Raw genomic sequence first — 15,141 nt, forward strand, 5'->3', positions numbered from 1 at the left:
TCCCTTTTCACCTAGTTAGAATCTGACTATAGTTAAACTAACTACTCTAATTTCAGTTATAACCAAACATTACCAATTAAGAAGATTTAATAGTTGAACTAATTAATCAAACAGCTTCTAATTAACACTAAACACTAAACTAGATTTAACCAGAATGACAAAACTTAAAAGAACAAAATTGCTTCAAACCGTCAAACTCACACTCAAACCAAATCAGATCAAAGCGAATCAGAACAAAACTCAAATTGAAATCAAGATAACAAATTAAAACAGCACTGCATCAATTAACATGAATAAACTGAAACCCTACTGACGAACAATCAATAAGGACTTAAACTAAACTTAGAGCATTTGAATAAAACCTATTCTTAAACTAAAGACAAATTTGAAAAACAATTTCATGTTATCAACTAATCATGGAGAAAGAACAATCATGGAATTACTTCACAACAACATGAGAAAAGAAGAAAACAGAGACAAAATTTGAACAAACTCACTGATTGTGACTCTAGGGTTCTGCCGGCTCGTCACTTCAAAATTCACCCAACTCCGGCGAGATTCGAGTGGTTTCAGGGATGTTTGAGGAGAACTAGTACAGGATTTAATTATGTGGGAGGCAAAGGGGGCCTCAGGGTATTGATTTGGGAGTGGTTGAAGCCGGCGCCGCCAACTTGAGGTGGTGGAGTTTAGGGGCGGCGGGTTAGGGTTTCCATAATCTGAGGCGATACAAGGGAATTTTGGGAAAACAGAGTGTGGTATAGGTATGGGGAAGGGAAGGCAAGGTTGGGGTGTGAATTTGGTAATGTTTGGGTGGCGGCGCCGCCGTGTGCGGCGGAGGCGGTTTTGCATATTCGAGCAGTTTGGGAGGGTTTTGAAGAAATCTAATGGTAGATTAGAGATGGGGAGGTGAAGGAGATGCAGTAGTGTAATTTTGGGGCTTATTGGATGATCGCCCCGGCGGAGGCGATTTCCGGCCGGCGGCAAGCGGCGGAGGACGGCGAGGTTAAGGGTCTCTGATGAACAGGTGAGATAGATGGGAGGGTGAGGGGGTCTGAGGGGGGTAGGGTAGTGTTAGGACATATTTATATCACAAAACCTAGGCAGTTCTCGTCCGTTGGATTAAAAGAATCGAGGGTGATTAAATTGGGGGAAACGGGGTCGTTTTGGTAGGGTGTGGAGGATGGACCGGGTTGGCTATGACTGGGCTTGATTTTGGCCGGATTTTTGGGATTTCATCTTGGGCGTTTGGGCTGGGATTGGTTTGGAAGGGGTTTGGGGTTTGGGCTTGAGTGCCTGAACAAAAATGGCCCAATGTTGGCCAGCCCTATGCTTCTTTATTTTAGTTTCTTTTTATTCTTGTTTTGTTTTTGTTTTCATTTGTTTATATTTTATTTATATTTTCTGACTTAATAAAAATGCAAAAATAAAGACCTAATATATTTAAAAGTTAAACTATTTCCTAAAAATGTTTAAAAACTATTTCAGGGCAAATTCAACAATTAAAAATGCAAAACTGGACTATTTTTGTTATTTTCTTTATATTTTGTTCTAAAAAATCACTTAACGCCTAACTAATCCTAAAATATGAAACTAAATCCTAAATGCAAGTGCCAGATGTATTTTTAATATTTTTCATACGAATTAAAACAAACACCAAAAAAATGCAACAATTATCAGAAAATAACACAAAAATTCACAAAATTTGTGAAATAATAAAGAAATCATTTTTGAATTTTTCGGAATAATTCATATAGGGCAAAAATCACGTGCTCACAGGGCCCCCGGACCCGGATCGCCTAAAATTTTTCCGGGACATCAAATACACCCTTAAGAACTGTAGTCACCGCCCCACCATGACCGAATTACATTTTTTGACATTTTACGGCCATAAAATTGGAATTCCGCCCGATTCCCATATTTTCGTGTGCTATAGCCCACGCCTTCCGCCGTAGGCCCGGGCCCCCGGATCGCCTAAAAATTTTCCGAAACATCAAATATGCCCTAAGGAACCTTAGTCACTTCCCCACCATGACGGAATTACATTTTTTGGCATTTTACGGCCATAAAACTGGAATTCCGCCCGATTCCCATATTTTCGTGTTATAGCCCACGCCTTCCTCCGTGGGCTCGAGCCTCAGACCCGGATCACCTAAAATTTTTCCGAGATATCAAATATTCCCAAAGAATCCGTAGTCACCACCCCACCATGACCGAATTACATTTTTTGGCATTTTATGGCCATAAAACTGGAATTCCACCCGATTCCCATATTTTCGTGTGCTATAGCCCACGCCTTCCGCCGTGGGCGCAGGCCTCCGGACCCGGATTGCCTAAAATTTTTCCGGATCATCAAATCGCCCTAAGGATCAGTAGTCACCACCCCACCATGAACGAATTATATTTTTTGGCGTTTCACGGCCATAAAACTGGACTTCCACCCGATTCCCATATTTTAGTGTGCTATAGCCCACGCATTCCGCCGTGGGCCCGGGATCCCTGACCCGGATCGCCTAAAAAATTTTCGGGACATCAAATAAGCCCTAAGGAGTCGTAGTCACCGCCCCACCATGACCGAATTACATTTTTTGGCGTTTTACGGCCATAAAACTGGAATTCCGCCCGATTCCCATATTTTCGTGTGCTATAGCCCACGCCTTCCGCCGTGGGCCCGGGCCCCCGGACCCGGATCGCCTAAAATTTTTCCGAAACATCAAATATGCCCTAAGGAACCATAGTCACTTCCCCACCATGACGGAATTATATTTTTTGGCATTTTACGGCCATAAAACTGGAATTCCGCCCGATTCCCATATTTTCGTGTGCTATAGCCCACGTCTTCCATCGTGGGCCCGGGCCCCCGGACCCGGATAGCCTAAAATTTTACTGGAACATCAAATACGCCCTAAGGAACCATAGTTACCGCCCCACCATGACCGAATTACATTTTTTGGCGTTTTACGGCCGTAAAACTGGAATTCCGTCCGATTCCCATATTTTCGTGTGTTATAGCCCACGTCTTCCGCTGTGGGCCCAGGCCCCCGGACCCGGATCGCTTAAAATTTTTCCGGGTCATCAAATACGCCCTAACCAAATATAGTCATCGCCCCACCATGACTAAATTACATTTTTTGGCATTTTACGGCCATAAAACTGGAATTCCGCCTGATTCCCATATTTTCATGTGCTATAGCCCACGCCTTCCGCCGTGGGTCCGGGCCCCCGGACTCGTATCTTCTAAAAATTTTCCGGAGCATCAAATACGCCCTATGGAACTGTCGTTACCGTCCCACCATGACTGAATTACATTTTTTGGCATTTTACGGCCATAAAACTGGAATTCCGCCCGATTCCCATATTTTCGTGTGCTATAGCCGACGACTTCCGCCGGGCGCCCAGTCCCGAATCGCCTAAAATTTTTATGGGACATCAACTACTCCCTAAGGAACCGTAGTCACCGCCCCACCATGACCGAATTACATTTTTTGGCGTTGTACGGCCATAAAACTGCAATTCCGGCCGATTCCCATATTTTCGTGTGCTATAGCCCACGCCTTCTGCCGTGGTCCAGGGCCCCCGGACCCGGATCGCCTAAAATTTTTTCGAGACATCAAATACGCCCTAAGGAACCGTAGTCAATGCTCTGTAGTTTCCTGTTTTTACAATGTGGTGCACAACACATTTATAAACAAGACTCTACTAAACATGGCTTGTAGACAACCCTAGGACAGAACTGCTCTGATACCACTTTTGTCACGACCCAAATCAGAAGGCCATGACTGGCACCCGGTGCCTACTCAACCGAGCGCCACGTACCTTATCCTTTAACTATAAGACTTGTCATGGGCCATGATAGGCCACATTTATATATATAATTAATAATATTAGAACTTAAATCACATAATTAATTCAAAAAAGATTTATATAGATACATAGGGGCCAACAAGGCCGTTGACATGTCGTACCTAAAACTATACACAGGACAATATCTGCAAAACCTCTAAGAAAACATGACCATAATATATGAGTCGGGATAGGGTTACTGACATCCTCATAAAACAAAATAACATATATAGAACGTGACTCGGCAATACTCCAGGAAGATGTGGAGCTCACCAAACAAAAGCTGATATCTGGAGGCACCCTGCAGTGGATGGTCCTCACCTCGCCTATCCTCACCTACATGGCATGAAACACAGTGACCCTGGAAGGGACGTTAGTACGAAGAATGTACCGAGTATGTAAGGCAGAAATGAAACGTAGTAATAAGATACTATCCCGGGGAAGGATAAGAGTCAACTAATAACCTCTGATGTAGTAATAAGATACTATACGTACGATATTCTTGAAAAAGGTTGCGATGTACTCCCTTAGAATCGCAAAATCTCATGTTGCTTAAGATGCTATGAAATCAAGTGCTCCATCGTGGGTTATTTTGCTGTTGTAGCAGGAAAATGTTATGTATTCTCTTAATACATTTTAATGTGTGTTTGTAATAGAAAGAACATTATGAAATTAATCACTGGAACATCTAAAGACCAAATGGCAAATCTTCTAAGTATGTCTTTACATGTAAATGAAGAATGTAGTATCTTGTGTTTATCACTTTAGTTGCCACCTTTCAAGTTGATTCACGAGTCATTTAATTTGAAGGGTGGGCTGCCACATAGTGAAATTTAATCCTTATCCAATATATCCCTAATTAATTAGGTAATATCCCATTACCCAATAATTAACCAATTACCCACAAAATTAAGAATTATCTCAACTTACTTAAAATACTACTCACTTTTAACATACCTTGTACACCTTATTATCATGGTCATGTAATACCTTGTATGGCACTAGTCCATAAATACCGGGTATTATGGCTCGTACCATATTTTATTCCAAATTAACAACATTCAACGAAACTTATTTTATTATTCGTTTACCCTTTAACCTTCACGGCACTTACTTATCACTTGTTATAAATAGCATAAATGCTTATAACCTCAAGATAATCACATCCTCGAATCTACGTCGATTAACTTACCACGAAACTTTAACGAAAGAAATGCGGGATGTAACAGTTTTTTGGCATTTTACAGCCATAAAACTGGAATTCCGCTCAATTTCCATATTTTTGTGTCTTACAGTCCACGCCTGGCCCGAGCCCCCAGACTCTGATCACCTAAGACTTTTCAAGGACGTCAAATACAACCTAAGGAACAAATTTTGATCGCCCTGCCATGACCGTTCCTCGTTTTTGGCGTTTTACGGCCATAAAATTGGAATTCCACCCGATTCCCATATTTTCTTGTGCTATAGCCACGCCTTCCACCGAGGGCCCGGACCCGGATCACCTAATATATTTTTGGGATGTCAAATACGGCTTAAGGAACCTTAGTCACCGTCCCTCCATGACCATTCCTCATTTTTTGGCATTTTACGGCCATAAAATTGGAATTCCGCCCACGCCTTCTGCTATGGGCCCGGGACCCCAGACCCGGATCGCCTAAAAAAATTTCGGGACGTCAAATACAACCTAAGGAACAAATTTTGATCGCCCCTCCATGACCGTTCCTATTTTTTGGCCATAAAACTCGAATTCCGCCCGATTCCAATATTTTCGTGTGCTAAGCTCACGCCTTCTGCAGTGGGCCCGGGCCACCAAACCCGGATCACCTAAAAAAAATTGGGACGTCAAATACAAACAAAGGAATAAATTTTGACCACCTCCCCATGATCGTTCCTCATTTTTTAGCGTTTTACAGCCACAAAACTGGAATTCCGCTCGATTTTCATATTCTCGTGTGCTATAGCCCACGCCTTCCGTCGTGGCCCGGGCTTTCTAGCCCTGATCGCCTAAAATTTTTTGAGACATCAAATACAAACTAAGGAACCATAGTCACCACCCCGCAATGACCAAATTATATTTTTTGGCATTTTACGGTCATAAAACTGGAATTTCGCCCGATTCCCATATTTTTGTGTGTTATAACCCACGCCTTCCGCCGTGGGCCCAGGCGCAAGGACCTGGATCACCTAAAAAATTTCCTGGATGCCAAATACTACCTAAGGAACCATAATCACCCCCTCGCCATGACCGTTCCTCATTTTATGGCATTTTACGACCATAAAACTTGAATTCCACCCGATTCCAATATTTTCGTGTGCTATAGCCCACGCTTTTCGCCATAGGCCCACGCCCCCGGACCCATATCGCCTAAAAATTTTCTAGGATGTAGAAAATGACCTAAGGAAGTACTTTTGACCTCCCCACCATGACTGTAACTCATTTTTTGGCATTTTACGGCCATAAAACTGGAATCCCGCCCAATTCCCATATTTTTGTGTGCTATAGCCCACGCCTTCCGCCGTGGGCCCGGGCCCCTGGACCTAGATCGCTTCATAATTTTTCGGGATGTTAAATACGACCTAATGAACAAATTTTTACCTCCCTGCTATGATTGTTCCTATATTTTTTGGCGTTTTACGGCCATAAAACTAGAATTCCACCCGATTCCCATATTTTCGTGTGCTATAGCCCATGCATACCGCGATGGGCCATGGCCCTCGGACTCGGATCGCATAAAAAATTTCCAGGATGTCATATATGACCTAAGGAATAAATTTTGACCGCCCCACCATGACAGTTCCTCGATTTTTGGCATTTTACGGCCATAAAACTAGAATTCCGCCCCATTCTAATATTTTCATGTGTTATAGCCCACGCCTTCAGTCATGCGCCTGGCCCCCGGACTCTAATCGCCTAATAATTTTTCGGGACATCAAATACGACCTAAGGAACAAATTTTGACTGACACACCTTCATTGTTCCTCGTTTTTTCGTATTTTACGGCCATAAAACTGGAATTCTGCCCGATTCCCATTTTTCATGTGACATAACCCACGCCTTCCGCCGTGGGCCTGATCCCCCGGGCCTGGATTGCCTAAAATTTTTCTAGGACGTCTAATACGACCTTAAGGAACAAATTTGGACAGCCCCGCCATGACCGTTCCTTGCTTTTTTGCATTTTACGGCCATAAAACTGTAATTCCACTTGATTCCCATATTTTTGTGTGTTATAGCCCATGCCTTCCGCCGTGGGCCAGAGCCCCGGGACCTGGATCGCCTAAAAAAATGTGGGACGTCAAATACAACCTAAAGAACCATAGTCATCGCACTGCCATGGTTGTTCCTCGTTTTTTGGCATTTTACGGCCATAAAACTGAAATTTCGCCTGATTCCCATATTTTCGTGTGCTATGGCCCATGCCTTTCACCGTGGGCTAGGGTCCCCGGACCTAGATCGCCTAAATTTTTTCGAGACTTCAAATACGACCTAAGGAACCATAGTCACCGTCCCGCCATGACCGTTCCTCGTTTTTTGGGTTTTACGGCAATTAAGCTAGATTTCGCCGACGCCTTCTACCGTGGGCGCGGGCTGATAATAGGTGAATTTGACTATAATCACACCTTAAATAATCACCTTCTTGTGTAGTTTTAATGCTAAAAGTGACAACAAAATGCTCTTATTAGTGCTTTTCATGATTTGCAGGTGATATATGTATAAGGAAGGCTAAGGAGCAGTTTTGGAATCAAAATTGATGAAAAAGAGGCCAACTGTGAAATTTCCCAAGTGAACCATGCAAAACAGGCCGAAGATTCAGAGCACTGGGTCTACCGCGGTTCCACCGCGACCGCGGCAGAACCGCGGTGGAAAGTAGCTGCAGAACTTCAGGGATTCCGCGAGGGTGTTTGGCCGCGGTTCTACCGCGACCGCGGCAGAACCGCGGCAGGCGCGAAAACTTCAGGGGTCAAAGTGTCAAATACGGGATTTTTAGACCTAAACCCTATTTTAAAACATTAGACTTCGCCCAAGAGAGGCATGTATGGATTTTTAAGGTTTCTTAGCAAGGAAAACCATTGTGAGAGAATACTTTAAACATCTTTCTTCTTTTCTTTTGATTTTTATGATGAATTCAATCTTAGTTTATTTTCCCATAGTCATGAGTAGCTAAATTCCTTGTCTAAGGTTTTGATGGAACCTATTGGGTGATGAACTTCTTGTTTATGTGAATACAAATTGCTAGTTTAATCTCTATTTGTTCAACTTCGTGTTCGTTGTAGTTAATTGACAGGATCCTCAATTAGCTGTGCCTATTTAGTGTGCATAACTTGGAAAAGAGTGCATATTTAGGGTATTGTTGAACAACACCACTCCTAGATTATTAGAGGAATCTATAATTGCGGGTTTAAAGGCGGGATTAGGGATAACGAAGCCTTGGGTGTAATCTAAAGTGAATCGTGCTAAATAAAGTAAGCTAGTGTATCTCGGGAGAGTGCAATAGTAAATTACTGTAATTACTCGGGAGAGATTTGCGGTAAGATTAGCGTTCATGATTGATAGAGAGGTGTGGTAAATTTGTATGAGCATAAACAGAAGGGATTCCATCAATAGGGGAAATCATTGCCTTAGCTTTTCCTCATAATTGTTTACAAGCTCATTAGTTTAGTTTACAGCTATTTAGTTACTTGCAAGCTAGTCGTTAAAGAACACTCAACTGAGATTTGAATATTTGGGAAGCTGGTTCTGAAGAATTAGTGGGTCTGAAGATAGTGGTTGATAGGTTAACTCTCTGTGGATTCGACCCTGGGCGTAATACTCGGGTTATATTTGCAACGTCCGCAGAGTCCTTTTTCTAAGGCATAGTTGGGCGTGATCACGGGCCCCCGGATCCGAATAGCCTAAAAATTTTCCGGGACATCACATACGAGTTAAGGAACTAATTTTGACTGCCCCTCCATGATTGTTCCTCATTTTTTGGGATTTTACGGCCATATAACTTGAATTCCGCCCGATTCCAATATTTTCTTGTACTAAGCCGACGCCTTTTACAGTGGGCTCCTGTCCCCGAACCTGGATCGCCAAAAAAAAAGTCGGGAACCTGTATAGAATAACTCCTGATCTGGGATTGTTAAGGTGTGTTGACGCAAAGGAGGCTTCCAGATTGCTTGAGGAGATACATGCCGAAACTTGCGGACCACATATGAACGATTTTGTTCTAGCCAAAAAGATACTCAGAGATGGATATTTTTGGATGACCATGGAAACAGACTGCATCAGGTACGTCCAGGAATATCACCAATGTCAGGTACATGCAGACATGATAAAGGTACCACCAAACGAGCTCAATGCAACAAGTGCACCTTGGCCTTTTGTTGCCTGGGGAATGGATGTCATCGGTCCAATCGAGCCCACCACTTCTAATAGGCACCGGTTCATTTTAATGTCTATCGACTATTTCACAAAATGTGTAGAGGCTGCATCTTACAAAGCAATAACCAAGAAAGTCGTCGCAGATTTTGTCAAGGATCGTATTATTTGCCAATTCGGGGTTCCCGAGTCCATTATCACTGATAATACCACCAATCTCAACAGTGACCTGATGAAAGCCATGTGTGAAACCTTCAAAATCAAGCACAAAAACTCTACAGCATACATGCCTCAAATGAATGGAGCTGTGGAAGCTGCCAACAAAAACATCAAGAAGATACTACGGAAGATGGTAGAAAATCACAAACAATGGCACGAGAAGTTACCCTTTGCCCTATTGGGGTACAGCACTACGGTCCGCACATCAATTAGGGCAACTCCCTATTTACTGGTTTATGGTACCGAAGTTGTCATTCCAGCCGAGGTAGAAATCCCTTCTTTAAAGATTATACAAGAAGCCGAACTCAGTGATGCAGAATGGATAAGGAGTCGTTATGAGCAACTAGCCCTCGTAGACGAAAAACGAATGAATGCAGTATGTCACGGTCAGCTTTATTAGAACAGGATGTCCAGAGCTTTCAACAAAAGGGTCAGACCAAGACAATTTGCACCGGGACAGCTGGTGTTGAAGCGGATCTTCCCGCATCAGGATGAAGCCAAAGGGAAATTTTCACCCAACTAGCAAGGTCCTTACATGGTTCACCGGTTGATAACAGAAGGAGCACTCATACTTGCAGAAATGGGCGGTTAAATTTGGCCAAAGCCTATCAACTCAGACGCAGTCAAAAGATACTATGTTTGGATTGTATACATTTCTTCATTTGATGTAACTGAACTACGCTTGACCTGATGATTCCCAGTTAAGAGGGGAAACGTAGGAAGCCTTGTGGGTTCGATCATATCTTAATAAAATGTTCATTTTCCCAGAACCAGAAACTGGGGAAGAATTTTGAGAAAGACCCTCAAAATTCCAGAACAAGTCCAACCGACGCCATGATATGCCAGACAGTCAGAAATCAGTTAAGTAACTGGGGCAGAATTTTGAGAAGGATTCTCAAAATTTCGGCAGATCCAACAAACTTCTTTGCACAAAAAACGGCCGAAGGATCATTCATTAAACTGGGGCAGAATTTTGAGGAGGACCATCAAAATTCTAATACAAGGAAGCCTCAATGTCTCTAAAAGTGTCACAGTCATTAGTTCATCTAATTTACTTGATATTATATACCACTATGTTCTTAAATAACTCTATTTCATAAATATGTGCATATTTTCGAAAACTTTATTTCTGTGTCAGCCAGGTGTTACCCAGGATATCTCGAACAGGGCGTCCAGAGCAAAGTAAAGCAAAACAAGCAAACAAGGGCGCGAACCAACCTCCCCCTACAAAAACTCACGATGTTTCTTTGGATGCAGGCACAGTGAGCATAACAGGAGTATTCGCGAATATACACATATCAAAGTCACTATCCTCATAACAATCAGGCCACCAGATGAAAATATATCTCAAGCTAAGAAATATTCTACTCATATTTTCTACTTGATCACTGCATAAGGCTAAGCATTGCCTTCTTTGCATGAGACTAAGCTTTGTCTCGATCCTTGCATGAGGCTAAGCCATATTTGCATAAGGCTAAGCATTGCCTTTGCTCTGCATGAGACTAAGACCTGTCTCAAATCTTGCATGAGGCTAACCCCTGCCTCCACATTTGCATAAGACTAAGCATTGCCTTCTCTTTGTATGAGACTAAGCTCTATCTCGATCCTTGCATGAGGCTAAGCCTTGCCTCCGTATTTGCATAAGTCTCAGCATTGCCTTCTCTTTGCATGAGACTAAGACCTATCTCAAATCTTGCATGAGGCTAAGCCCTGCCTCCGTATTTGCATAAGCCTAAGCGTTGCATTCTCTTTGCATGAGACTAAGCCCCGTCTTGAATCTTGTATGAGGCTAAGCCCTGCCTCCATATTTGCATGAGGCTAAGCCCTGCCTCCCTATTTGCATAAGTCTAAGCATTGTCTTCTCTTTTCATGAGACTAAGCCCTGTCTCAAATCTTGCATGAGGTTAAGCCCTCCATATTTGCATAAGACTATTCATTGCCTTCTCTTTGCATGAAACTAAGCTCTGTCTCAATCCTTGCATGAGGCTAAGCCCTGCCTCCCTATAGGCATAAGGCTAAGCACTGCCTTCTCTTTGCATAAGACTAAGTCCTGTCTCAAATCTCGCATGAGGCTAAGCCCTGCTTCCCTATTTCCATAAGGCTAAGCACTGCCTTCTCATGGGATTAAGTATTATCTCCCCCTGTATAAGTGTTGCTCTATTCTAAATGTTGCATTATCTTCTTCCCTCGGGGCTAAGCTTTGCCCCCAAACTCTGCACAAGGCTAAGCTTCGCCTTGTTATTACCTTTAGTATCATGTCTCTGAATTTCGTGGGCTGATGTATAGCCAATTTGTCCAAAGACATCATAGTCCGAAGGCATCATCCTCATAGCCTGAAGACACCATGTCATGGCCTAAGGATCTCTCTATAGTGCACATCATTATTCAAAGGTTTCATGGTTCAGAGTCACCATTTTCATAGCCCGGGAACATCATTTCATGGCCTGCGAATCTCTTATCTCATGATTCATGGCCCGGGACGTCATGGTCTAAGAACGTCATCTTCACTGTCTAAAGACAACCTTTCATGGTCCAAAGGGAATTTGCATCATGTTTAAATTCTCGCAATAATCTATATACTCACATGCATCGTGTTTTAAGTTTTGCAGGTAATCCGGGAGGTAACCGTTTTTTAAACAGGAGCAACATTCGCTCTAATTTCCGCTCGTACCACTTATACTCTACCATTTAACCGATTGCTATCAATTACCCGCCTTTACTCTATGACCGTTCAGATACCTGCCCTGTGATGCGTCCGTTACAATTCAGCTTCGCCCTCATAACTCCGCACAAACCCATCTGATACCACCCTTCACGAAATATACTACCACTCCTATAACAATTCCATCAGTTTCAGTCACCGTTGGGTCCAGAACTACACGTGGCCTGATTTCTATAAAACCAGGGATATGTAGGCAGCACAAAGACCGGGGTGCGGCCTATATTTGTTTTTCAAAACACCCCATTCGGTCAAAAATGGATCATTATTTCTTTACCCGACAACTCTTTCATCCTTCCCAAGTAAAGAGGGGCAGATGTTGATACCTAATTTTTCCCTCATAAATTTTAAAATGCATATATACTTTCAAAATAGTACATGAGCATCAACCAGCATTTTTCCATAATTTTCTGTAATTTTAAAAGTATTTTAATTAATTTATTCTAGCATTTTATTATCCAAATAATTACTAATTGCATCACAAATAATTTTACGGTGATTTATTACTTGATTTTTTATCATTTATATCTATATTAAGAATTAATCATTTTATGCATAATTATATTTGTATCTTTGAGCTGTAATTGCAATAACTTTGCAATAATAGCTCATGTATATGTATAATTACATTATCTATATAGAAAATGACCTTTTTATATTTTTATAGTGTTAAGTAATTATTTTAAATTATTTTCATGCACAAATCATATCTTTATCATTTGTAAATTATTTTATAAAATTATTTTAATAAATTAATTGGGTATTTAACATATAGCCCCTTTTAATTTTCGAACCTTAGCCCAATTTGCTACCCCAGCCCAATCAAACCATACCCACGACCCAATTTCCTAACCCGACCCAGCCCAAAATTTAATCCTGGCCGTTGATCACAGAAGATCAACGGTCCAGGATCAATTTTCCTTTTTTAACTTAACCAAACGGCCCTAACCTTAATCATTTCTTCCGCCCCGCAGCCCTTGAACCCCTCCTCCTCTCTGCTCTCTCAAACTCTCCCCTAACCCTAGCCCGCCGTCACCGGAAACCCTTCAATCCATGAGGTTTCCCTTTGATTTTAGGCCCCATCCGGCCTCCTATCTCTACTGGCTATTCGATTTTCTTGTTGTTTGATGGAATCTCGAAGAGATTCAACACAGACCTGGCTTCTTCATTTTCTCGATGAACCTGCCTATGTTCATCTCTATATTTGTGAGTGTGGTTATCTTCATGTTTATGGCTTAAACCGCTGGTTCCAAACTGGATTTTTCTCACCTTGGTCCATTTTTCAAAAACCTAATCTCTTTCTATTCGAGTCTGTTCATATCTCTATAGATCTGAGATGATTTTGAGTTTATCTGATATTTCTCTTTAAAAACCTTCTATTTTTCTTGTTATTAACCGATTTTAGCTTTTCCCTAAAACTAGGGTGTCATCTCTTTACATTTCTGCAAAAGTTCTAAATTTTTTAAGTGTTTAACTCTGGTTCTCTTTACTTGTTCGACTGATTTTTGTATCTATGTTCTAATCCCTAGGGTTTCTAATCATTTCACTATTTGTTCTGATATTTTCCCGTTATTCTTTTGGCCCTGTCAATTAACAGAGATTAACTAATTTTATTTGCCTAATTAGTGTTCGAAATTATATTTTCTATTGAAATTGGCATTTCTCTGTGATTTTACTTATTTTTCCTTATTTGTGATTCATAATTAGTACTACTTGCCTTAATTGGGTTATTAGCCTGGGGATTTGATTGTTTTAACCGACCCCTAGATGGTCTCTGATTTATTTGTTTACCTTATTAAACCTCTAACTTGGCTGTTAATTGATTCTCCCTAATTTAAGGGGTCTTTCCGGGATCCTGCTGTGTTAATTGATTGGGTTCTAGCCCTAATTAACTGGTTAATTCGATTTGCATACCATATTTGTGAACTCTTAATTTTCTTTGACTTATTTGTCCTACTCTGCTGAATGCTATATAAACCTCACCAATTTGATTTTTTAAACACACGAACACACACGGAAAGATACAAAAACACCTACACACATAAACTATTATCTTACTCACACACTCACAACTGTAGTTCTTTCTGTTACTTCTATTTGCTATTTTGTCTAGCCGGATAAAAGCCAAGGCTAGACTCTTGGATTCCACTTGCCTTCACCTTCCTGCTTGCTACCTCTAAACTGGTATGCCTCAATTTCTGTTATCATGCTCTCCTCTATATGCTATATAGTCAGTTCATTATGAATTTCAACATGCTTCTATTTGCTTTATGTTCCTGTTTATTGCTCTCTTAATTAACATGCCTTAGTTCCTGTTAACTTGTCCCGCCTTACATGTTAGTATGGTTAGTATACTTGAGCGTATTCCTGTTTGATCCATGGCACTTGTTTACCTGTTTCTCAACTAGCATGCCCCAATTCCCATCCTGTTTTTATGTGTTGATAATTTTCCTTAGCATGTTATTGATCAATTCATGGTTTCTGTGTACTTTTTTCAAGAATAATATGATTTAGATTACTGCTATCTTCTCTGTATGGCTGTCTGATTAGCCATTTGACTTCAACATGTTTCTCTCTGCTAAATACATGTCTATATGATTCCACCTAGTAATAGTTAATAGACTAAGTCAACTCCGGCAATGTGAAATATTGTTGAACTCAAATGTGACTCTGTTATGTCTATGATTCCAGTGTCCCTGTGTTGTTGTGATTGTTTAACTACTGGTAACTATATCTGAGTCAATCTGCTGAAATATGGTTCTATTCTGCTACTTTCTTTCTGAAACTGTCCCCTACCCTTATACACTATTTTCAAACTTCTACTTTTAGTTATCTAGGGTCCTACCACCCCCAGTGTGAGCACTGCCTAGGGTCCATGAGACTCTTCTGAACTCTGACACACTGGGGCTGGCCTTCCAAACTCTTTGCAAAACTGTTTCTTTGAAAAGGTTATGGTGTGAGCATTGCCCGGGGTCCCTAAGGCGCTTGGGAACTTTGACACACC

This window comes from Nicotiana attenuata, unplaced genomic scaffold (genome assembly GCF_001879085.1).
Source record: "Nicotiana attenuata strain UT unplaced genomic scaffold, NIATTr2, whole genome shotgun sequence".
In the NCBI taxonomy this organism is placed as follows: Eukaryota; Viridiplantae; Streptophyta; class Magnoliopsida; order Solanales; family Solanaceae; genus Nicotiana; species Nicotiana attenuata.